The following is an 18,650-nucleotide window of genomic DNA, read 5'->3' as shown; positions in this document are numbered from 1 at the left end:
CCAGAGCAGGCCCTCCAATATCGAAACTACCAAACCAGCGGTTGTAGACACCGATGAAGGCGAAGTAGTCTCAGATAGTTCCAACGCATCCACATCAGCATCCTCCTCAGAAATGGAGGGCCGTTGCTGTTTTCCTTTAGATCATATGGATAATCTAGTTAAATCCGTGAGAAATACAATGGGATGCACGGACACAAAGGAGCCGCAGACGACTCAAGAAATCATGTTTGCAGGTCTGACGGACAAAAAGAGGAGAGTTTTTCCAGTTATTCCAGCAATAAAAGCGCTGGTTAAGAAAGAATGGGAGAGACAGGACCAGAGAGGGCATCTTCCCTCAACCTCAAAGAGAAGGTACCCCTTTGACGACGAAGAGTTGTCGACATGGGGTAAGGTCCCAAAGGTAGATGCGGCAGTGGCCTCCGCCTCAAAGCAAACGGTCTTACCAGTGGAGGACACGGGCATTTTAAAAGACCCGCTTGACCGCAAGGCTGACGCCTCTTTGAAGAGGGCATGGGAAGCAGCTACCGGCACATTTAAACCGGCAATAGCTAGTACCTGCACAGCTCGTTCTATGCTGGTCTGGATCGATCAACTAGACCAGCAAATAGACCAGAAGATCCCTAGAGACAAACTACAAGCCGCCATACCACTAATCCGCGGTGCAGCAGCATATATAGCGGATGCTTCGGCTGATTCCTTACGTATGGCAGCCAGAACAGCGGGGTTGGCTAATAACGCCAGGCGTAGCCTGTGGCTTAAAAGCTGGAGAGGTGACACTCAGTCCAAAGCAAAACTGTGTACCATTCCTTGCGAGGGTGAGTTCTTATTTGGAAGAGCCTTAGATGAAATCCTTACGAAGGCAAAAGAAAGGAAAAAAGGATTCCCTAACCCTCCTCTCCCATTTTATAGGAGGGCGTTTAGGAGAAGACCCTTCGGCCGAGGAAGATCAGCGGAGAATCAAAACCGCTGGGCCACAAAGGAAGGAAAAGGCAAAGGTGCCATGTTTAGGGGATCCTCCTTCCGCAGGGACAGGAACTGAGGAGCCAGTCCCTCCAGTAGGAGGGAGACTAAAAAATTTTTTCCGAGAATGGGAGAAAATTACGGCTAGCCCTTGTGTCCTAGGCATTATCAGAGACGGGTTAAAAATAGGATTCCATCATGTACCCCGTAATTCTTTGATTATAACATCCTTCAGCTCACCAATCCAACAGCAGGCCCTGGAAGCTGAGATTCGGAATTTACTGGACAAAAAAGTTTTGGTCCATGTGCCTAAGGGGCAAGAAGGGAGAGGATTTTACTCCCCTCTCTTTCTGATATCTAAACCAGACGGATCATTCCGGACAATAATCAACTTGAAAAAATTAAATTCATTCATAATAAATCATAAATTTAAGATGGAATCCATAAGATCCACGAATAAGCTCCTCTTCCCCAATTGTATGATGGCAGGCTTGGATCTGAAGGATGCTTATCATATTCCCATCCATTCCAGATATCAGAAATACCTCAGAGTGGCGGTCCTTCTCGATGGCAGGATACAGCATCTCCAGTTCACGGCCATGCCATTCGGCATTTCCATCGCACCACTAGTATTTACAAAGGTGATGCTGGAAGTGATGGCTTTTTTACGCCAGAAGGACACGCTAATAGTACCCTATCTGGATGATTTTCTGATAGTGGGAAATTCATCTCGACAATGTAGTGATCGAGTTGCTGATACAATCTTGTCCTTACAGGCCCTAGGGTGGATAATAAACTTCAAAAAGTCCAGAATCGAGCCGCAGTCTGTTCAGTCCTTCCTGGGTCTCGAGCTAGATTCCATAAGCCAAAGGTGTCTGCTGTCGCAGGTAAAAATCTCAGCAATCAAAAAGAAGGTTAAGATGGCGATACGTTGGCCACACATGTCTTTAAGGGAAGCAATGTCCCTTCTGGGATCCCTTACTGCCTGCATCCCGGCAGTTCAGTGGGCCCAGTTCCACACGAGGATGCTACAATACCAAATTCTTTTAGAGGAGTCCCGTGACCGAGGGAATCTGACAAAGAAAATCACGCTGTCCCAGGAGGTCCTAACCTCCCTTGCGTGGTGGCTAAAGGACGATAACCTAACGGCGGGAGTACCTTGGGTTATAACACCCTCCCGTATAATTATCACGGACGCTAGCCCCACAGGATGGGGAGCCCATATGGGGAATAATTTTGCCCAAGGCCTATGGGATATAGGCGAAGATAAGGATTCGTCAAATTTAAAAGAACTAAAGGCAGTTTATCATGCATTATTTCACTTTCTTCCACAGTTACAAGGGGAGGACGTGAGAATCCTTTCGGACAACACCACCGTAGTCGCTTATCTGAACAGACAAGGCGGAACTCGATCGGTCACCTTAATGTCTTCCGCAAGAAGAATTTTATCCCTAGCAGAAGAACATTTGTTGTCTCTCTCAGCCCTCCACATAAGGGGAAGAGACAACGTGGAGGCAGATTTCCTAAGCCGCCATACACTGCGGCAAGGGGAGTGGTGTCTAAGCCGGGGAATATTCACACACATCGTGTCGCTTTGGGGTCTTCCCCAAATAGACCTCTTCGCCACCAGAAAAAACAGGCAAGTGCGAAGGTTCGCCTCTCTAAATGTGTCAGACAGTCCGGAAATTCTGGATGCCCTCCAGGCCCCGTGGCAATTCAAACTGGCATATGCGTTCCCACCAATCATACTACTACCGCAGGTGATCAGGAAAATCAGAGCAGAGGAAGCACGAATAATCCTAATAGCACCATTCTGGCCCAGGAGGCCGTGGTTTTCATGCCTGCAAGCGATGTCAGTAACAGATCCGTGGGTGCTTCCCTCAACCCCCAGGCTCCTCTCACAGGGACCTTTTTTCCATCCTCAAGTGGACAGTCTCCACTTGACTGCCTGGAACTTGAAAGGGAAATGTTGAGATCAAGAGGGTTCTCGGAGGGACTAGTCAATACACTCCTACAAAGTCGGAAAATAACAACGACAAGAATTTATACCAGAGTATGGAGAAAATTCCTAGAGTCCCACACAAAGCCTGAGTCTGGAGAAATCCCGATTACGGCGATCCTAGAATTCCTACAGAAAGGAAAGGAATTAGGGCTAGCTGTCAATACACTAAAAGTTCAGGTGTCAGCTCTAGGGGCCCTCTATAGCTATAATGTGGCAGGCAATAAATGGATAAGCAGATTCATCTCGGCATGTGAGCGGAGCGAGCCAGTACACATACCTAGAGTTCCTCCTTGGGATCTGAACCTGGTTCTGGAGGCCTTAACACGTCCGCCTTTCGAACCCTTAGATTCAATTTCCCTTAAACACCTATCCTTCAAAACAGCACTGCTAATTGCACTAACCTCAGCCAGAAGAGTTAGTGACATACAGGCACTTTCAATAGAACCCCCTTTTTTAGTGACGTTACAGGATCAGCTAATACTAAAACCAGATCCCTCATACTTACCAAAAGTAGCAGGGAAATTTCATAGGTCACAAGAAATCCATCTCCCTTCATTTTATAGTAACCCTTCTACTCCAGAGGAAGAAAGATTCCATACACTAGACGTTAGAAGAGCAGTATTACAATACATAGAAAAGTCTAGCAGCTGGAGGAAGAGTAGGGCTCTATTTGTTTCTTTTCAGGGCCAAAAGAAGGGATGTGAAGTCACAAGGGGTACCCTGTCTCGATGGATCAGAGACGCGATTGGGCTGGCATACTCAGAGAGCAATGAGAATCCTCCGGAGGGTATCAGAGCACATTCAGCCAGAGCTATGGCTTCCTCTTGGGCAGAAAGGGGAGACGTCGCAATCGAATCTATATGTAAGGCGGCAACCTGGTCTACACCCTCTACTTTTTATAATCACTATAGGCTTGATTTATCATGCTCATCTGACCTAGCCTTTGGTAGAGCGGTCCTCGGCACGGTGGTCCCTCCCAGGTGAAGGTCTCTGAAAGTCTCTCCAAGTGGGTGCTGTCGTGGCGAAGGGTAAAAAGCCGGATTACTTACCGGTAATACTCTTTTAATGAGTCCACGACAGCACCCGTTCACTAACCCTCCCTAGAAGTTAACATAATGTATATACACCTTCTTAGTTGTGAAGTTAATAATTTAGAATAATTGGATAATATAATGGCCTAATATTTGGCGGTCCTCCTGGTACTCTGAAATCCAACTGAGGGGGAGAGGTGGACCGCCCTCTTTTATCTCTGTAGGTTTCCTGTTCCTATGGGCGGATCCCTCTCTCCAAGTGGGTGCTGTCGTGGACTCATTAAAAGAGCATTACCGGTAAGTAATCCGGCTTTTTTCAAATATACAACTGTAAAACAGCCAAATCCCCGATGCTTGATGTTTCTGCGCCTCTGATTCCCAGTCCTCTATATATGTGACATTACTGCCGCCCTCCTCTATACACAGTGAGCTCTGGGGGTCTCAGATCCCCCCTGTTCTGTGCTGGTCCTTCTACAGCACAGGGTGACTGATCAGGCTGGACTATGCACACTGCTCTATGGGGGAGTGAGATTCTGCCCTCTGCTTGTAGATGGACCGGCCCAGAGCAGGGGGCATGTCTCAGACTCCCCAAGAACACTGTATGGAGACTCCTGGCAATCACTCATGAAGAGAAGGTCTAGAAAGCAGAGGAACAGTGCCAGAGAGAGTAAGCAGGAGGCCACCAGGGGTTAGATCTGCATTATACATGGATTGTGGCTCTGTATTGTGAGTGGGAAGGTCGCTTTGTGATGGTGACATGTGGTCACATCAGGAGTATAGAGCGGGTCAGAAGCTGTGTTTCACAGCCGTCACCTGCCTATAACAGCTACAGCTGGAGTGAGCTCCACCTGCGGCTGTTTACCAACATGGTCATTTTCTGTTTTTTTGCATGTTTTTTCCCCTCTACTTCCAAGAACCGTAATTTTTTGTTTCTCCATTGACATCGCCATATCAAGGCTTGTGTTTTGCAGGACAAGTTGTATATTTGAAAAACACCTTTTAATTTATCATGTGATATATTAGAAATACAATTCCAAGTTCTCTAAAATTGCAGGGGGGAAATAGGAAACTCTGCAATGGTTTCGGGGGATTTTTACTTAGAATGTTAAATATACTGTACAGTAAAAATGACCTGACAATATGATTCTCCAGGTCAGTATGATTATGGAGATGCCAAATATGCAGAAATACATTTTACAAATAAAAAAAAAAATAATTCTGCTTGTGTCGACAAATCCTCAAATGTCTATGGAGACCAAAACATAACGGGATATGGCTTTTGGAAGGAGGGGGGTTAAAAAATGAAGGCTCCAAATTGTAAAATTTCCCAGTTATTAAAGCATTAAATAAGTCTGGGCTAGACATATATGAAATATATATAATATCCATGAGGTCTGTTTATGCTGCCAGCCTTCTAGGTTTCTGTCCCTACACAGTGAGCGCCCCCTAGTGATAGCTCTGAATATACAAAATTGTATCATTTGTGTGATGTAGATGGAAAATGTGGGGAAGCATTTGGGATGGAGACCAAGGGGAATGTCTTCACTGGATTTCTTCTCATTGCTGATATTTATAAATTTAGATATGAGATAATGATTTATGTTCCATTTACAACAGGAGAAAAATCCAGCTAACATTACAAGAGAGATTGCAAAAGGAGACCCAAGAGCTTAACGTGATGGAGAAAACTTTGTAAGTGCTTTTTTTCAGTAGAAATGATATAAAACCTGTGTGCACATACTATATATCCGTCTACACTGATAGCTGTCAGGGTGTGAAAGTCATTTCTCAATTTAGGACGTTTATAGGACACATAAATGAGATGAATTCTATATTTGACTGTTTAATATGGAACGTGGAAGAATGGACCATGAGCCGGCATTTTATATGGCTCCTTTAGAAAGACACGAGATATAATTAGAAGCATGTATACTTTCTATAGCATACCTCCTGACAAGGACGCCTGATTCGGGAGCTGTCTCAGGAGGTCGGCACATGTCCAGTCTGTATCCACATTGATATGGCTGATTACAATAGTGGAGCCAGGAGCCGTCAGCTTCCTGCACCATCTGCGCTGTGTAATCCTATGGCTGTATATACAGTAAATGGGAGTAAACTCGGGACTACAGAGCAGGAGAAGGAGTTGCGGATTCTGGTTACAAGTAAGCTGAGCAGCAGTACTCAATGTCAGGCAGCAGCCGCAAAAGCAGCTAGATTTTACGGTGTATAAAAAAGATAAAATTCTGCGATCCCATATTGCTACCTTTTTATAAATCACTTGTGAGGCCACATCTGGCATAGGGGATCCAGTTTTGGGCTCCATATTTTAAAAAGGATATTCAGAAGTTAGTCAGTTCAAAGGCGGAAACTAGATTATTACAAAGGATGGAAAAGTTGGGCTTGTTTTGCTTAGGAAAAAGAGGTCTCAGAGGAGATCTCATTCATAAATATACGTGTGGTCAGTACAAAGGACTTGCACATGACTTATTCCTTCCAATGACTATACTATGGCCCGGGGGGCACTCATTACGGGTGGAAGAAAGGCGATTCCGGCAGCTAAATACGAAAGGGTTCTTTACAGTTAGAGCGGTCAGACTGTAGAATGCCGACCACAAGAGGTAGTACTGGCAGACACTAAAAAAAGGGGCTGGATGATTTCCTCAATACACATAACATTGCGGGTTATAGTTAGTTTAGTGACAAAATGCACAATAGGTGGAGAAAGGTTGAACTTGATGGACCGAGGTCTTTTTTTCAACCTAAGTAATAAACAGACCTCACATGTAAACACCAGTGCAGATGAAATAGAAAATAATTCCCTAAAATCATTCTCATCTCTTCTGTAATTTGTAATATTAAAGCTGAAAAGAAAACCCAAAATGTCACTTAATTATTGTAGATTTTGAACTTATGCCCCAACTAACCACAGGGGGCGCATTACTCAACTGCCTTAAGTGCATTTAACCCCTAAATGACAGGACTAATTTTATCTTTAAGAAAGATTTACCTTTATAAGCAGAAGAAAAAAAATGAATAAGAATTTTACTAAGAAAGAAAAATGAAGGCTCCGATACATGAAGACCGGCGATTTTCTCGTCGTTGTGGCATCAGACTCTCTTGATCCATGAAGGAGTGTCTGCCTCTTCATGAATCAGGGGCATCTGACGAGTGGCGTCCACCATTTTGGCGGAGCTGGGAGAAATTGAAGTGGAAACACCAAAAGTTGCAATATATTTCCGCAATTCCAAGTTGTGCCAAAATGTTGTAATTGATGTCAGAATTCTGGTTGAACTACTTTGATAAATTCGGGTCTTAGACTATCAAAAATTAAAGGGTCCAGTAAAACAACACATTACTTAACCCTCCATCATCCTGAGCTGCTCAAATAAGCTGCAGGGAGAGGAAGCTGCCATTGGATAGTGGCGCCCCCTGCAGTCACACTACACCCTGAGTGGTATGATCTCTCCGACACGTCACATTTGTCGGATCATTGTGGGTCTGAGGTCGCTGTCATACATTTGCTGCTGTGAAATCTTTGTCATTATTTTTCTTTTACAACAGAAGGATCCACAAAATCACTGAAAGACTGTTCAGTCCATCCAGGGAAACCATCCAGTACGTATGTTATTTCTGGAAATATAATATTATGTGACACCGTACAGTATTTGTAGTGATCCTAATATTCATTGCTCCACACCCGCTGCTGCAGTGCTTTCTATTACTCCATAGTTATCCAGTAGTAGTTTTACCACCACAAACTAGTGATGACGCTTAATATTAACATATAAGGAATTCACACCTTGCCCTGTTATATTCACACCTAGCCCTGTTATATTCACACCTAGCCCTGTTATATTCACACCTAGCCCTGTTATATTCACACCTAGCCCTGTTATATTCACACCTAGCCCTGTTATAGTCACACCTAGCCCTGTTATATTCACACCTAGCCCTATTATATTCACACCTATCCCTTTTATAGTCACACCTAGCCCTGCTATATTCACACCTAGCCCTGTTATATTCACACCTACCCCTGCTATATTAACACCTACCCCTGCTATATTCACACCTAGCCCTGTTATATTCACACCTAGCCCTGTTATATTCACACCTAGCCCTGCTATATTCACACCTAGCCCTGTTATATTCACACCTAGCCCTGTTATATTCACACCTAGCCCTGTTATATTCACACCTAGCCCTGCTATATTCACACCTAGCCCTGCTATATTCACACCTAGCCCTGTTATATTCACACCTAGCCCTGCTATATTCACACCTAGCCCTGTTATATTCACACCTAGCCCTGCTATATTCACACCTAGCCCTGTTATATTCACACCTAGCCCTGCTATATTCACACCTAGCCCTGTTATATTCACACCTAGCCCTGTTATATTCACACCTACCCCTGCTATATTCACACCTAGCCCTGTTATGTTCACACCTAGCCCTGTTATGTTCACACCTAGCCCTGTTATGTTCACACCTAGCCCTGTTATGTTCACACCTAGCCCTGTTATGTTCACACCTAGCCCTGTTATGTTCACACCTAGCCCTGTTATGTTCACACCTAGCCCTGTTATGTTCACACCTAGCCCTGTTATGTTCACACCTAGCCCTGCTATATTCACACCTAGCCCTGCTATATTCACACCTAGCCCTGCTATATTCACACCTAGCCCTGCTATATTCACACCTAGCCCTGCTATATTCACACCTTGCCCTGCTATATTCACACCTTGCCGTGTTATATTCACACCTAGCCCTGTTATATTCACACCTAGCCCTGTTATATTCACACCTAGCCCTGTTATATTCACACCTAGCCCTGCTATATTCACACCTAGCCCTGCTATATTCACACCTAGCCCTGCTATATTCACACCTAGCCCTGCTATATTCACACCTAGCCCTCTTATATTCACACCTAGCCCTCTTATATTCACACCTAGCCCTCTTATATTCACACCTAGCCCTCTTATATTCACACCTAGCCCTGATATATTCACACCTAGAGCTGTTGTATTCACACCTAGCCCTGTTATATTCACACCTTACCCTGTTATATTCACACCTAGAGCTGCTATATTCACACCTAGAGCTGCTATATTCACACCTAGCGCTGCTATATTCACACCTAGCGCTGCTATATTCACACCTAGCCCTGTTATATTCACACCTACCCCTGCTATATTCACACCTAGCCCTGTTATGTTCACACCTAGCCCTGTTATGTTCACACCTAGCCCTGTTATGTTCACACCTAGCCCTGTTATGTTCACACCTAGCCCTGTTATGTTCACACCTAGCCCTGTTATGTTCACACCTAGCCCTGTTATGTTCACACCTAGCCCTGTTATGTTCACACCTAGCCCTGTTATGTTCACACCTAGCCCTGTTATGTTCACACCTAGCCCTGTTATGTTCACACCTAGCCCTGCTATATTCACACCTAGCCCTGCTATATTCACACCTAGCCCTGCTATATTCACACCTAGCCCTGCTATATTCACACCTAGCCCTGCTATATTCACACCTTGCCCTGCTATATTCACACCTTGCCGTGTTATATTCACACCTAGCCCTGTTATATTCACACCTAGCCCTGTTATATTCACACCTAGCCCTGTTATATTCACACCTAGCCCTGTTATATTCACACCTAGCCCTGCTATATTCACACCTAGCCCTGCTATATTCACACCTAGCCCTGCTATATTCACACCTAGCCCTGCTATATTCACACCTAGCCCTCTTATATTCACACCTAGCCCTCTTATATTCACACCTAGCCCTCTTATATTCACACCTAGCCCTCTTATATTCACACCTAGCCCTGATATATTCACACCTAGAGCTGTTGTATTCACACCTAGCCCTGTTATATTCACACCTTACCCTGTTATATTCACACCTAGAGCTGCTATATTCACACCTAGAGCTGCTATATTCACACCTAGCGCTGCTATATTCACACCTAGCGCTGCTATATTCACACCTAGCCCTGCTATATTCACACCTAGCCCTGCTATGTTCACACCTAGCCCTGTTATGTTCACACCTAGCCCTGTTATGTTCACACCTAGCCCTGTTATGTTCACACCTAGCCCTGTTATGTTCACACCTAGCCCTGTTATGTTCACACCTAGCCCTGTTATGTTCACACCTAGCCCTGTTATGTTCACACCTAGCCCTGTTATGTTCACACCTAGCCCTGTTATGTTCACACCTAGCCCTGTTATGTTCACACCTAGCCCTGTTATGTTCACACCTAGCCCTGTTATGTTCACACCTAGCCCTGTTATGTTCACACCTAGCCCTGTTATGTTCACACCTAGCCCTGTTATGTTCACACCTAGCCCTGTTATGTTCACACCTAGCCCTGTTATGTTCACACCTAGCCCTGTTATGTTCACACCTAGCCCTGTTATGTTCACACCTAGCCCTGTTATGTTCACACCTAGCCCTGTTATGTTCACACCTAGCCCTGTTATATTCACACCTTGCCCTGTTATATTCACACCTTGCCCTGCTATATTCACACCTTGCCCTGCTATATTCACACCTTGCCCTGCTATATTCACACCTTGCCCTGCTATATTCACACCTTGCCCTGCTATATTCACACCTTGCCCTGCTATATTCACACCTTGCCCTGCTATATTCACACCTTGCCCTGCTATATTCACACCTTGCCCTGCTATATTCACACCTTGCCCTGCTATATTCACACCTAGCCCTGTTATATTCACACCTAGCCCTGTTATATTCACACCTAGCCCTGTTATATTCACACCTAGCCCTGTTATATTCACACCTAGCCCTGTTATAGTCACACCTAGCCCTGTTATAGTCACACCTAGCCCTGTTATAGTCACACCTAGCCCTGTTTTATTCACACCTATCCCTGATATATTCACACCTAGAGCTGTTGTATTCACACCTAGCCCTGCTGTATTCACACCTTGCCCTGTTATATTCACACCTAACCCTGTTATATTCACACCTAGCCCTCTTATATTCACACCTAGCCCTCTTATATTCACACCTAGCCCTCTTATATTCACACCTAGCCCTCTTATATTCACACCTAACCCTGTTATATTCACACCTAGCCCTCTTATATTCACACCTAGCCCTGTTATATTCACACCTAGAGCTGTTATATTCACACCTAGCCCTGCTATATTCACACCTAGCCCTGCTATATTCACACCTAACCCTGTTATATTCACACCTAGCCCTCTTATATTCACAACTAGCCCTCTTATATTCACACCTAACCCTGTTATATTCACACCTAGCTCTGTTATATTCACACCTAGCTCTGTTATATTCACACCTAGAGCTGTTATATTCACACCTAGCCCTGCTATATTCACACCTAGAGCTGTTATATTCACACCTAGCCCTGTTATATTCACACCTAGATCTGTTATATTCACACCAAGCCCTGTTATATTCACACCTAGCCCTGCTATATTCACACCTAGCCCTGCTATATTCACACCTAGCCCTGCTATATTCACACCTAGCCCTGCTATATTCACACCTAGCCCTTCTATATTCACACCTAGCCCTGCTATATTCACACCTAGCCCTGCTATATTCACACCTAGCCCTCTTATATTCACACCTAGCCCTCTTATATTCACACCTAGCCCTCTTATATTCACACCTAGCCCTCTTATATTCACACCTAGCCCTCTTATATTCACACCTAGCCCTGATATATTAACACCTAGAGCTGTTGTATTCACACCTAGCCCTGATATATTCACACCTAGAGCTGTTATATTCACACCTTGCCCTGTTATATTCACACCTTACCCTGTTATATTCACACCTAGAGCTGCTATATTCACACCTAGAGCTGCTATATTCACACCTAGCCCTGCTATATTCACACCTAGCCCTGCTATATTCACACCTTGCCCTGTTATATTCACACCTAGCCCTGCTATATTCACACCTAGCCCTGCTATATTCACACCTAGCCCTGTTATATTCACACCTAGCCCTGTTATACTCACACCTAGCCCTGCTTTATTCACACCTAGCTTTGATATATTCACACCTAGCTCTGTTATATTCACACCTAGCCCTGTTATATTCACACCTAGCCCTGTTATATTCACACCTAGCCCTGTTATATTCACACCTAGCCCTGTTATATTCACACCTAGCCCTGTTATATTCACACCTAGCCCTGTTATATTCACACCTAGCCCTGTTATATTCACACCTAGCCCTGTTATATTCACACCTAGCCCTGTTATATTCACACCTAGCCCTGTTATATTCACACCTAGCCCTGTTATATTCACACCTAGCCCTGTTATATTCACACCTAGCCCTGTTATATTCACACCTAGCCCTGTTATATTCACACCTAGCCCTGTTATATTCACACCTAGCCCTGTTATATTCACACCTAGCCCTGTTATATTCACACCTAGCCCTGTTATATTCACACCTAGCCCTATTATATTCACACCTAGCCCTGTTATATTCACACCTAGCCCTGCTATATTCACACCTAGCTTTGATATATTCACACCTAGAGCTGTTGTATTCACACCTAGCCCTGATATATTCACACCTAGAGCTGTTATATTCACACCTAGCCCTGTTATATTCACACCTAGCCCTGTTATATTCACACCTAGAGCTGCTATATTCACACCTAGCCCTGCTATATTCACACCTAGCCCTGCTATATTCACACCTAGCCCTGCTATATTCACACCTAGCCCTGCTATATTCACACCTAGCCCTGCTATATTCACACCTAGCCCTGCTATATTCACACCTAGCCCTGCTATATTCACACCTAGCCCTGCTATATTCACACCTAGCCCTGCTATATTCACACCTAGCCCTGCTATATTCACACCTAGCCCTGCTATATTCACACCTAGCCCTCTTATATTCACACCTAGCCCTGATATATTCACACCTAGAGCTGTTGTATTCACACCTAGCCCTGATATATTCACACCTAGAGCTGTTATATTCACACCTAGCCCTGTTATATTCACACCTAGCCCTGTTATATTCACACCTAGAGCTGCTATATTCACACCTAGCCCTGCTATATTCACACCTAGCCCTGCTATATTCACACCTAGCCCTGCTATATTCACACCTAGCCCTGCTATATTCACACCTAGCCCTGCTATATTCACACCTAGCCCTGCTATATTCACACCTAGCCCTGCTATATTCAAACCTAGCCCTGTTATATTCACACCTAGCCCTGTTATATTCACACCTAGCCCTGTTATATTCACACCTAGCCCTGTTATATTCACACCTAGCCCTGCTATATTCACACCTAGCTTTGATATATTCACACCTAGAGCTGTTTTATTCACACCTAGCCCTAGAACCATCAGAGCACGCTAACCTACATGAGTTGATAATTTAACATACTTATCTAATCTATTCTAGAGCTTTTGTTAAAGTGGTTTTTGAAACGTCAGAATATAATGCTCGGCATTTGCTTACAACTTGCAGGACATATTGCTTTTGTTCTTCATCTTTTGTCAGAAGGTCGTTAAAGTCGGTTACTTCCTACCTCTTTTAATTTTTCTTTCCTAACTTTTGGATTTACAACCCTAGCGTGCTCTGATGGTTCATCTGTGCTACTGAGCAATTTATTAGCCATTAACAACTTTTCATTGTCTGCAATGGTGGGATCAAAAAACGATAATCCCACCAACTCTGCATTAAAATACCACAAATGGTTCGAAAATTTGGTCAGGGCTATTTCTGCAATGTTGTTGTCACATTCTTTATAGTCTAACAGACTATGCAAAATACCTAAATCTTAAAATACCTCAATTCGGATTTTTTCAAACTTTTTGCGACGAGCGGCACTTGTTAACGTCGTTTGATCGAGCTCAAATTTTGGCTATCTCAATATCTGGAAAGGGGAATCGTTTTGTGGGGTCCAGACGGACAAAATTCCGACATAGATTTTTTGCGGTCACCCTAATGCGCAGCCATAATGTTATCACTTCTGGTTCCACAAGTGCAGTAACCCGATGTGTTCCTGACTGGACCCCAAAGCCATCTTGTATCACGTCACTTCCAGTCGCGGTGAGCATCAAATAGCATTTTGTATGATATCCATTCTCTTTGGATATCAGGGGAACGGGACTCCCCACATACGGTCCTGGACACACTTAAGGGGCAGGGCTTCACAGTTGTGGTACACACTTCTTATGGGGCCATTCAGCTCCGGAGGATATATTATTTGATGTGTGCTCCCATGGGGTCCACACTCCATTCGACCGGTGGTTACTGAAAGCCATTGAAATAAGACAAGTCCTTTGGTATCTGATGCCGGAGGGGAAACGCTTTGAGTGATCTGGTTGCAATATGTTTAGCGTTGATTGGGGGTGATGTCATTTAGGCTATATGAATTATTAATGCCATATATGAGAACTTGCTCTATACTGTTTCGATTTCCACAAAACAATCTAGCTTACCTTTATATTTGCTAATGATGAGGATATGAAGCTGTGTTAGTTTGCAACTATCAGCATACAGTATATGTCGGCTTATGTGGGTAATATACCTGTGTCCTAATAGGACCCTTCTGTAATTTGACTGAACTGTGACCTGTTCCCCTATGCAAACGATTGTTAGGGATTATTGGGGCCAGTCTTTGGGCAGGGGCGCCATTTGCGTTTTCTAGGGTGCCAACCTCCAAGTTTAGGTGAGATATGTAACAAGGTCAGTTTGGGACCCCGCATTGTCAGATGTTACACTAGTAGTTTTCCAATAGGGCCCAATACCCGGCTCCTGGAGTATTTCTCCTTCGTCTCATTGGGGGACACAGGTACTGTGGGTGTATGCTACCGCCATCTGGAGGCTGACACTAGGCAAACAACACAAGGTTAGCTCCTCCCCCGCCGTATACACCCTCGCCCTGATTGCGGGTGGAAGCCAGTTTTTTGCTTAGTGTCTATAGAGGCACACGTCTGGTCTTTTTTTCTCCAGACTTTTTTTCCATGAAGATTAGACAGGGGCAACGGATCCTATTGAAAGGGTCCGATTTCCCCAAACCATCAACGGGCGAGCACGTATCGAGTATCGTCTCCACGTATCCTTTCCCGCACCGTGGGACAAATCTGGGCAATTTCCCCAGAATTTATTTTAGTTTGTTTTTTTTCTTTTCTTTATTTTTTCTAAGAAGATGAGACCGGGGCAACGGATCCTATTGAAAGGGTCCGATTTCCCCAAACGGGCGAGCACATGCGAGTGTCCCTCCATGTATCCTTTCCCGCGACATGGGACATGATGCCGGACCTAGCCCTGACCACCCCTAGGTAGAGAAACCATGGGCTATTCAGAGGCACAAGACGGTCCGAGCTGCCCCCACAGCTCCACCAACGCAAGACGGAGGTGCTGCAAGGAGTCGGACGGTCCCTCTCCTCGGCTGAGGCTGGACGGAGTTAGGGTGCCTTCACCGACCAGGATCCCCACACCACCCCCCGCTCCCTGTATTGGTTGGTCGTGATCCCTGAAGGGCCTACCTGGAGTCGTCTGAATGAAGTGGACTTGAAGGTACAGGTCGTACGGGGGGCTCCTGGGCAGCAGAGGCAGGCAGCGGTGTGCGTTCCCCTGAGGCCCTCCTCGTTTCCATAGTGGGGCCAGGAGTAGCCGCGGGCGGTGGTGAAAAATTTAGCCCCCGGCTTTGGTCAGTGTTAGGCCACAGCGGAAGTTCCACCCTTGGCGCGCGGCGTCACTTCCGGCGGCCCGGCCCTTGGAGCCTGGGCGGGCGCCGGATATATCCAGGCCCCGACTTCAGTGCGGGGTAGGCCGCGGCCAGGGAAGAGGTCGGCTTTCCCCACGGAGGCTCAGAGGAGGTCGTGGCTGCGGCGCACAGTCGGGGGACGCAGGTCAGGTGAGTGCAGTTTCGCTGCGGAGGCCGCTAAACACCAAGCGGGCCCCTCCTCCCCCACCCCTCCCTCTCATTGAAAAAAAGTTTTTTATATATATATAAAACGTCTGGCAGGCACAATATGGCCGGGGAAGGGGAAGACGCACACTTTTCTCTACGCTGCATTCACTTCTTATAGGGCTCCATTTCCACGAGCGCAGAGCGCCAAATTGTACGAGGGCTGCGACTCCGAACGCGCCCAGGAGCCTCCCCCGGTGATTGAATCCAGAGAGCCGAATCCTCCGGAATGGGCCCCATCATTGTCCCAGTCTATGGCTTCGCTTACAAAGGCGATCGAGTCCCTTCACGCCCCAAAGGGGGGCAAGGATAGTGACTCGCTTATTTAGGAGGGGTCCTCCACCTCACAGGTACCTTCGGCCTGCAGGAGTCGCTCCCATGCCAGACAGGGGCGAAGGAAACGAACCCGCATGAGGTTTCCCGGCCTATCCGGTGCCACGGCATCAGGGAGTTCATCATCACGCTCCCCTTCACCAGCGAGCGGGAGCGGGCAGAGTTTGGATCGTGACTCAGACGAGCCACTTGATCTAGATACCCCGGGGTGACAGGAGACTGTGGACAGCCTCATTGAAGCTGTCAATCAGACCCTGGGAATTGAAGATAGTGCTACCTTGGCCGCGGGCCATAAGGTAGCCTTTAAGCGGGCCAGGCAACCGCATAGAGTGTTTGACATTCACCCAGAATTTGAGGACATAGTGCAGCGCCACAGAGAACGCCCAGAGAGGCGCTTCTTGGGCCAGAAGACTAGAGGCAAGATACCCATTTGCCCCGGAACTCGGTAAGAAATGGGTGGAATCCCCAGTGGTGGACCTGCCAGTGTCGCGCCTGGCCTCGAAGTCTTTGTTGTCGGTGCCTAGCGGCTCGTCCATTAAGGACCCCACGGATCGGCTCATAGAGAGCTTGGCGCGATCAGTTTTTGAGGCATCAGGGTCGGCGCTCGCCCCCTCGTTCGCGGCGACGTGGGTAGCCAAAGCCATGATGTCATGGTCAGAGTCTTTGAATAAGGCCTTGCAGGATAGAGGCCTACCCGCAGATGTGTCTGAGGTCGCAAGTCAGATTGCTATGGCTGGAGACTAGTTAATGCTTCTTTGGATGCGGCAATTGTGCGGCATTTGCAGGCCCTAACGCGGTAGCCATTAGGAGAGCTCTCTGGTTGAGGACTTGGCGAGCCGATTGAATTTCCAAGAAGTCCTTGACTTCCTTGCCCTATGAGGGAGGCTGCCTGTTCGGGGAGAAGTTGGATCAGCTCATCTCTGACGCGACAGGAAGAAAAAGCAACTTCCTCCCTTTTCGCCAGGTCCCGACACGTTTTCGAGCCTTTCGCAACACCGGAAGGATGGCAGCAGCCAGTTCGGCCGGCCCACCTCGCTCCAACCAGGATAGGGACTGACAGGTCTCATATAGACCCATTCCGGTGGAAAGGATGCATGCTCGCCAGCCCAGGATGAGAGGAGCCAGGGCCCAGAGACCCTCAGCCAAATGACTCGGAGCCCTTGGTAGGCGACATCAGCAGGGTGGGCGGCCGCCTGCTCTTTTTTCGTCGTATCTGGGCCGAGGTAGCACACGACTTATGGGTGGCGGAACTGGTGACTTCAGGGTACAAAATAGAGATCATCAGGTACCCTCCAACACGGTTTTTTCTCTCCCGACTTCCCAAGGTGAAGCCCCGGGCAAAGGCACTGCTAGGGGCCATCAATTCACTCCAAAACAACGGAGTCATTGTTCCCGTACCAGAGCACGAGAAAGCTCAGGGTTTTTATTCCAATCTGTTCGCGGTCCCCAAAAAGGATGGGACAGTCAGGCCGGTTTTGGACCTGAAGCTCCTAAACAGATTCATCAGGGTCAAACATTTCAGGATGGAATCTCTCCGCTCAGTTATATCAGCCATGGAGCAGGGAGAGTACTTAGCCTCGATTGACATCCAGGATGCCTACCTGCACGTTCCCATTTTTCCCTCGCACCAAAAGTTTCTTCAGTTTGCCATCAATGGTCGACACTTTCAATTCGCAGCACTCCCATTCGGGATAGCCACCGCCCCCAGAGTGTTCACAAAGGTAATGGCAGTCAAAATGGCCGTCTTACACTCGCGGGGCAAAGTCGTCTTGCCATACTTAGACGACCTTTTGGTGAAGGGTCCCTCATTTCGGGCATGCAAGGACAATGTCAGCATTATGCTGGATACACTCTCCCGCTTAGGTTGGTTGGTCAACAGGAAGAAATCATCTCTGGTCCCAGCTCGGAGGATTGCTTTTCTGGGAATGATCTTCAATACCTCCCAAGGGTTGGTAATTCTCCCTCGAAACAAAGCCCTAGCACTCCGGCAAGGAGTCCAGAAGCTCCAGCAGCCGGGCCCTCACACCATTCAGTTTGGGATGAGGATACTAGGGAAGATGGTGGCAGCAATGGAAGCAATTCCGTTTGTCCAATTTCATCTTCGACCCCTACAGCATGTTCTCTTGTCAGCATGGTACAAGAACCCGTTCACCCTCGATCAGCGGTGCCGGCTGTCCTCTCAGGTCAGGCAATCGCTAGAGTGGTGGACGACCATATCCTCCCTTCTTCAGGGGAAACAGTTTCCACCAGACCACTGGCTAGTGGTCACGACCAACGCCAGTCTCCTCGGCTGGGGAGCAGTTTTTCGCCACCACATGGCCCAGGGCCAGTGGTCGCAACAGGAAGC

This window comes from Dendrobates tinctorius, unplaced genomic scaffold (genome assembly GCF_039654945.1).
Source record: "Dendrobates tinctorius isolate UK_male_01 unplaced genomic scaffold, ASM3965494v1 ptg000062l, whole genome shotgun sequence".
Classification (NCBI taxonomy): Eukaryota; Metazoa; Chordata; class Amphibia; order Anura; family Dendrobatidae; genus Dendrobates; species Dendrobates tinctorius.
This window is presented reverse-complemented; position numbering follows the sequence as displayed.